General features: G+C 41.2%; 1 long non-coding RNA gene across 2 annotated transcripts in view; it reads right to left on the bottom strand.

Annotated features, from left to right (window-relative positions):
* Positions 1 to 8,084, bottom strand: part of LOC112547422 (uncharacterized) — a 44,306-nt gene that overhangs the window by 4,403 nt on the left and 31,819 nt on the right. The gene's annotated exons all lie outside the window — the stretch shown is intronic.

Below are 8,084 nucleotides of genomic sequence, written 5' to 3'. Positions count from 1 at the left end.
AAAATCTGACACATTTGCTCACTTTTCTTTAGAAATCTGAGAAACTATTATTTTAAAAGTTCTTGTGCAATTTTTTCCTCCTCATCCCTTCAGCCTTGATCCTTGATTATCTAACACTCATATGGTGACATTTGCTTCTTGACACCTGCATAGTGTAAAACAATCTTTAAAACAGAGAGTGAGGAGTCATGGTTTATTGGTTAGAATGGTGGCGGGCAATCTGAGTTCTATGCCTTAGCCTTGCTTTATGATTTTAGGTAAAACCTCTCGTCCCTTGGTAAAACTGCATTACCCTTTTTCAGCAGTGGTCATATGTCCTAACACATTTGTGAATTCCTATTCTACCCACATTAAAAGAACACAAAGACTGAGTTGTTCAGATCATCACTACTTCCCCCACAAACATTCCTCTGTGCCCCCCAGTTTTCAAACATCTGTTCTAGAGCCACAGGTTTGATGTGGGACAGTCATGGCCCTGCCCCTCCCCTCAACCTTTAAATTGTGTTTCTTGCTATCAGCTGTGATGTGTTGCTTCTGCTTCTCTGGCTCACTTCAGCTAATAGGATGGGAGTATGCTAGTGAATAAGGAGGATGGGGTGACTTTTCTCTCTGTGATTCTGCTGACATTCACCTATGATCTGAGCAATTCACAGGACAACCAGGACAGTGGAGAGAAACAGAAAAAAAAGCAAGACAGAGGCAAGAACAGGGGAACTAACAGTTTCTATGACGACAAAATACACCAGCCTGTGGCATGACTTTGATCTGAGTGCATCATGGTAAATGGCAGTACAATAAGTCAAAGTGAAGAGCCTTCTCCTGATAATAGCAACACTAAGAAATTTCTGAACCAGCTGTGAAAGCATTTTTATTGCACATTATGATTTTAATTGTGTGTATGTGTAGGTGGCAGAAAATTGGATCTTTAAACTTTATAATCAAGGTGAGAGAAGGGAAAGTGTTTGAAAAACACTTGTCATCAAAATACTCACATCTATTACTAATTGTTTCTCAGGCCGTAATAGCAAAGCTTTCTAACTTCCGCCTACTAACTTCCTCCACAGTTCAGAGACTTCCTGAGTCACACTTATCTATGTATTTATTCATTTTGGTATAAACAGAGATAAAGGCCAAGGTGAAATAACTACTGCCTTGTCTTTGGTAGGATTTTACCTCGGGTTAGTTTACTATGTGTTCACTCCAGTTAAAAAGACATCATTTTTTCCTCAATGAAGACAAGGCCTAAGTTCTAGGGTTGCCAGATGGTTACAACAAAAATACCGGACACACTTGACATTACATCACAATCTACATTACATCTTTAGAAAATACCCAACATTTATATTTCCTCATTTACATTTTCTCAATTTGTTTCCCGAACAGAAAGCTCAAATACTGGACTGTCTGGTTCAAAACTGGACACCTGGCAACCCTACTAAGTTCTAGATTCACAAAAGTACTCTAGTGCCTAAATCCCAGTCTTAGGTATCTAAGACTGGGTATAGGTGTCTAAAGCTGGGGGTTAGGTATGAGAGTACTTCTGTGAATCTAGAACTTAGGCCTTGTCTTCACTGAGGAAAAGAAGATGTGTTCTTAACTGAAGTGAACACATAGTAAACTAACCTGACATAAAATCCTAGTTCTAGCATTCTGCTGGGATCCCCAAAACTCCTGCTGAGACCTGTTATTGCCTAATCTCACTTAGTGTCTATTTTTTTTTCAGTAAGAAGTGCCTAGATGCCTATGCTTCTGCCCCTGACCATGGGCACTGCTGCTTCCCTTTAGGAGTTCAGGTGTCTCTCTCAGGCATAAGTCCCGAATGCTTAAAAAACCAGAGAAGACAGACATTTGGTGGGGCAGGGGTTTGGGAGAAGAGGTGGAGTGGGAGTGGGGTCTTGACCAGAGGTAGGGAGTTTGAGTACCTCATAGCAATAAGATAAGTCAGTCAGAGTCAATGTAGCCAGGCATAGTTGGGAGTGATTTACATGCTGGAGAGTTTTTGTGAGCAAATCAGGTTCAGAGGCTACAGCAGCAAGGCAAGAGCTCAGATCAGCAGTAATTGAAGGTTGCAGATGACCCAACTAGATTAAATGAATTGTTGGGTTTAGTCTAATTCCTACTAGGGAAAAACACAAATCACACTAATTACCTTTATAACTGTCATAATTACTTTGGTAATCTCAGAAGACTCAGGTGGCTGGAGGTCTGTATGTGGGAAGTTAACACTTTTTACAGCCTAGCTATACCCATTCAAAAGATAAGAATAAAGAAGTATCAGTATCTAAGGTACTGTTCTTCAGTGTTATGGATTTCTTTAAGTTTTGAGTATTTGTAGATAATATTACATTGTTGTATAGTGGTGCTGAAGCCCACTTCAGCAAGGAGAGGGTTACAGACAAGTCAGAGGAGGCTTGTGCAATGCTGGCCCATTAGTATGGGGAGCAGTTAGGCAATCAAGGCCAGGCTGGGCCCCATAAAAGGCTGCAGGACTGAAAGGAGGTCACTCTTGTTCTGGCCAAGTAGGGAGCCTAGAGAGAACAGTGCTGGGCAGGCTCAGAGGAGCTGGAGAGAGGCTCCAGGCTGTTACCTCCCAGGCTATGGCCTTGATACAAGGGCTATGAAGGTATAAGGGTAATGGGGAAGTGGCCCAGCGAATAAGGATAATTAAGGGGAGTGAAGGAGGGTAGGACAAGGCTGCCACCAGCAGGTGTCTGGGTTGGGACCCAGAACAGTGGGTGGGCCTGGGTCCCCTCTTGCTCCTTGTACTGCACCTTGCCACACTGAAGCATGGCCTATCAAGACTTTAACTTGCCCTCAGGCAAGCGGCTAGGCTTTGGGGCTGCAGTTAGCTACAGTGGTAGGTGTGAGACTGAGGGCTGCTTATACCCCTGGAAGAGGGTGAGAACAGAGTGCTGGGCACTGCCCTGAAGAGGACATTGCAGTCCAGGGAATGACATGGGTCCAAAGCCAGAGGGTGGAGACAGTGGAGTGGAGCAATGATGGGTGAGACACCTGCCAGAAGGTGGTGCACTCAATGGTCAGAGCTAGTTCCTGGTGTGACCAGCAGGAGGTGCTGTAGCAGTGAGTTGACTCCACTATATTGCAATATTATTGTTTTGCTAATTGGCCACACTTTGAATGTTCATCGAGTAAATATAGAGAATTTAGTAATTTGAACAATTCAAATTAGGCCATTTGGCTTATCTTAAATTGATTGCTGTACTAGCTGGAACTTCTGTTTTACTCCACTGCTTTCTTTCTTTTGACCTTGTTTTTCAGGGCTTATGTCTGAATTCTCTGCAGTATGTTAAGAGCTAGGCTGAGTGCTCAACTAATCTCAGATACCTTGTAAAAGGCCCATTGAATGGTGGTGGAGAAAAATAGGCAGAAAATGGATTCTTCTATTTGCACCAGTTCATAGATTTTTAAACAAATCATATTGGGCTGAGTGTTTCTTTTCTTCTTTTCTGCCTGCTAGAAATAGACTGAAGCTTTTATGCATGGCTGTCTGTAGCTGGGCATTTAAATAAGTGGCCTGATTTTCAACTCTGCTGTACACTGGTAGCCATCACTGAAATAAACTGGGGAAAGTCTGAAAACCAGTCCTCTTGTATGCCTAACTTTAGGCACTCACACTTGAAAATATTGACTACTTCCTGTTGTATGTGTACCTGTTGCAATAATTATGGCCTCTTCTTCAGAGGCTCTCAAAGCACTAAGAATCCTAGATAGCTGAGGAGAGAGGTGCCAAGAGACTTCTCTGCCACCTCCTTATCCTCCTTAGCAAGGGCTAGACATAATAGCAGCCCTTGCTCACAGAAGAGAACTATTCCCTCCTTGTGCCTTTAGAGACTTACAGTGATAAAGCTAGGAAAGAGGTGGAGTCCTGGCTCTGCTTCCTTGTGTGTGCCAGAGACAGGGTGGAACAAGTTTCATCATTCAGGGAGGTACGTAGGGGTGTCTGCTCCTTGTGTTTTCCATGGAATTAGATGGGATTCAGAGTCTGTCAACACATATGCACAAACCTAAACATGGGCCACTTTGTGAGCTGTATTCTTTTGCCTGTTAAGGAACAGTCTCTTAAAACCCCCGTAAAGTAAGTGGCCTATTGTACAGATTTGGGGGTAGGTGAGGGTGGGGGGAGAAACTAAAGCCCAAAGTGAGAGTTACTTGCAAAAGGTTATACAGCAAACTGGTGACTGAGCTAGAAATAATCTCAGGATGTTTTCTGGATATATATCCATATGTAATACAGGTGTATGACTGAGCATTCATTGCATTTTTATGCTGCCTGTTGACAGAGGTGAATGAAAATTAGTAAAAATGGTCTTTCTGCAGCATGACACTAAGGGATTGTAATTATGTTTTACGTTAAAGGGTGATTTCAATGTAGCAATAGAAGTTAGAATTAAAAGGCCCTGACTGCCTCATGTATAATTGTTCCCAGCAGGCTATAATCTTTCAAGAGCAACCTGAGGTCAACTTAAGATAGCTGCCTAGGGTGAAGTAAAAGAGTATTTGGGCCAAATATCCCCCCCGCCATTTTCCATGGAGTACCTTGTGAAGTAGGATCCTGCCACAGTTCAACAAAGAAGCTGATCTTACGGGACTTAGTTGCTTGATGATGACTCTAGAGTAGAAGCTGTGTGAACTAATGCCTTGGAGGAAACTAGAACAGAGTAGCTACTTAAGATTAATGACTGGATTCATTAAAAGCTACTTATGTGAGAGGTAATGTTTTATGTACAACTCTCAGCCAATTAATAAAAATGGGTCAATTAGACTGTCAAATGCAACAACATACATTCAGTGTTCATATATTTATGAATGAGATAAAATACATACAGGAAAACACCTACTTGCATCACACAAAGCAGATACAGCTGTTTAACCGATGATATTGAACACTTCATTCAACTTGCATCAGTGTCACCCACCCACTCATTAGAGAGGGCAACATGAGGGTTTCTGTCATGGGTGTACTATAACTGGAACTTGTCATTAGGGTGCCTTTCATCCCAAAATAACCATTACAAATTAGACATACAGGGCAATCAGTTCACATATGACTGAAATGCAGCCACTTCCGGTGTTGGAAGGTGGTAGCCAAACCATGGAGCACAGCAGTGAGTGGAGGGGAAATTTTAGGTCATTTGAGCCAACCTTTTTCATATAAATAAGTGGTTTTTTTTAAACTTGAATATCCCTGCAGAGCAGAAAAGAATTCTTAATTCTTTCTTTTTAATATCATCCCAAAGATCCCAATGCAGAAACTGAATATCCATAAATTAATCTAGCTTGGAAGCAGAGCTAACCTTGCCAGAATCTGGTTTTTAGGGATTCTGGATTAAACATGATGCTCAGACCATTAATGGTATGTCTACACAGCAAAAGGAAACAAACAAAAACCCCAAACCCATGGTAGCGAGTCACAGAACCCAGGTCAACTAAAATTAGCAGTGCAACACCTGGGTTGGAGATATGGTGTCTAAGCCCACTCTCTCCCCCGCTCCCTCACCTCAGGTCTCAGATCCTGTGTTCCAGCCCAGGGGTGCTGAAATAATGTGTATAGTGGGGAAACAGACATTGAACCCAACTGTAAATCCTTTATATAATGGAAACCACTTTAAGCCATGGGGTGCTGCCACCCACAGCTCCCCTAGTTCCTGCACCTATGCTTCACTCTGAGGAAGAATGTCTACACTGGACTATTAATTTTAGTTCCCTAGAGTAAACCCCATGGCTGTGTCTAGACTGGCCAGTTTTTCCAGAAAATCAGCCACTTTCTGGAAAAACTTGCCAGCTGTCTACACTGGCCGTTTGAATTTCCGCAAAAACACTGACTTCCTACTGTAAGAAATCAGTGCTTTTTGCGGAAATACTATGCTGCTCCCGTTCAGGCAAAAGTCCCAGTGTAGACAGCTGAGACTTGTTTTCTGCCAAAAAGCCCCGATCGCGAAAATGGCAATTGGGGCTTTTTTGCGCAAAATCGCGTCTAGATTGGCCACGGACGCTTTTCCGCAAAAAGTGCTTTTGTGGTAAAGTGTCCGTGCCAATCTAGACGCTCTGTTCCAAAAATGCTTTTAACAGAAAACTTTTCCGTTAAAAGCATTTCCGGAAAATCATGCCAGTCTAGACATAGCCCATGAGTCCAAGTTACTTGACCCTACCTCTGAGACCTACTGCCATGGTGTTTTGTATGCATTTTTGGATTTGCTGTACAGATGTATGCTAAATCAACCCCTGGAGTAGCTTCTTTTGTGGCATGTGGGAAAGAATGAATTGTATACATGTGTAAGAAACACTTCTGGTGACTGATTGCCAGAACCATGAAATGTGTTTCTTTCCCAAGGTGGCTATAATCTCCACTATCATCAGCTATATGTAATTTCAGAGAGAAAAACAAGAAATAGTACCCATAGAAAATATACATGCTGACTTGAGGAATGGACGATCTATTTGCAATATAATATGCAAGAGGCTGGGGTTGTCCATAAAGAATAGGACCTGTACACAGGTGAGAAATGACATGAAATGTGAAAAGGAATTATTTATAAATAACAATCTAGATAACTGTCCCAATGGCCATACCTGTGCAATAGATTTCATTTTCTTATTCCACATGAGAGTGCAGGATTGTAACTCTGGGTGTCAGTCTGAAGCCCAGAAGGGTGGTTGAGCTAGTGTAAAGCAGCGGAAACAGCTGTAAATCGAGGGTTTATTTTTGTCTAGAATATCACAAATATCATGTGGCTTTGCTATCTGTTGCCATTAGGTATTTAAGTTCTAAACTATTTTAACTTTGGGATATAGCTCTACATAAAACTAGTATAAGGCCATGCGAAGTCCTAGACCACGGTGTTATCAGAGGCAACTCCACCAATCGCTACCCTTACTGTCCAGTTAATTTTCATGCAACAACTCTCTACAGTCACCATACAATCAATGGTAGATTATTTAGTCCACAACATGGGTTCCTAGTAATACCTTTAATTTACGTAGTACCTTCTCATTGCAAAGGTGTTTTAAAGGTTGTACAAACAAATATTGCCATTCACTACCGATGGACAGCTCCCGCAGGATTGCTATTACGCAGCAATCTATAGGAGGGGACACCAAACAATCCTACATCCAACTTGAAACTATAGGAAAATTTTTAGATGGGAGAGAGATACAACTACATAATTTTGAAGCTGGTCAAGACAGAATATTTTCTGAATACAAATAGTCAATAAGTGCCAAGAGAACTTTTGTATTCTTAAGGGGTGAGTGAGGACTTTGATTTTATATCTCATCTGCAAGATGACACTAGACAGAACAGTGCACAATAGCCCTGTGAGGAGATATTGCGTGCAGTACGATTCTGAATGGAAAGCATTTCCCTGTGATGCCATCTAATTCTCTGAAACCATAGTGCCCTCTGGCATCACAGTGGGATCCATATTGACTCAAGGCAACAGTACTCCTTCATGAGACACCCACTCTACTTCAGGAAGAATAAAATAGTCCAGACACCCAGCCTGAAGGCCTTGACCCCTTACTAAATTGCTAAAAGTATCGGTTATGCACCTCAGTCTTCAAATTTGCCAGTGTGTGAAACAAGCCATTAAAATGTGATAAATATTTGAGATGTGGAATACCTGGCTTTTGCTGCATAGTGTTTCCTAATTGACACAATTGTTTTGAAATGTAAAATCTGCAATAAGGGATTTCCCCCCACTGTATACATTCAGCTTTCTAAAAAAAGAGAACCAGAGAAACAACTTCCCTCACACACAAGGATAATTAAGGCAGTTGATTAATCAGTTAACTCGTGATTAACTAAAAAGAATTAATTGCAGTTTGAATCGTATTTTTTCTACATTTTCAAATATATTGACTTCAATTACAACACAGAATACAAAGCGTTTACTGCTTATTTTATATTTTTATTACAAATATTTGCACTAGAAATGATAAACAAAATATACAGTATTTTTCAATTCACCTCATACAAGTACTATAATGCAGTGAAAGTGTAACTTACAAAATATAGACTTTTTTTTAAATTACATATACTGAAAACCAAAACAATGTAGGTGCTA

Source organism: Pelodiscus sinensis, chromosome 1 (genome assembly GCF_049634645.1).
Source record: "Pelodiscus sinensis isolate JC-2024 chromosome 1, ASM4963464v1, whole genome shotgun sequence".
Taxonomy (NCBI): Eukaryota; Metazoa; Chordata; order Testudines; family Trionychidae; genus Pelodiscus; species Pelodiscus sinensis.
The sequence above is the reverse complement of the archived record's forward strand: the minus strand, read 5'-3'. Positions and strand labels throughout refer to the sequence as shown.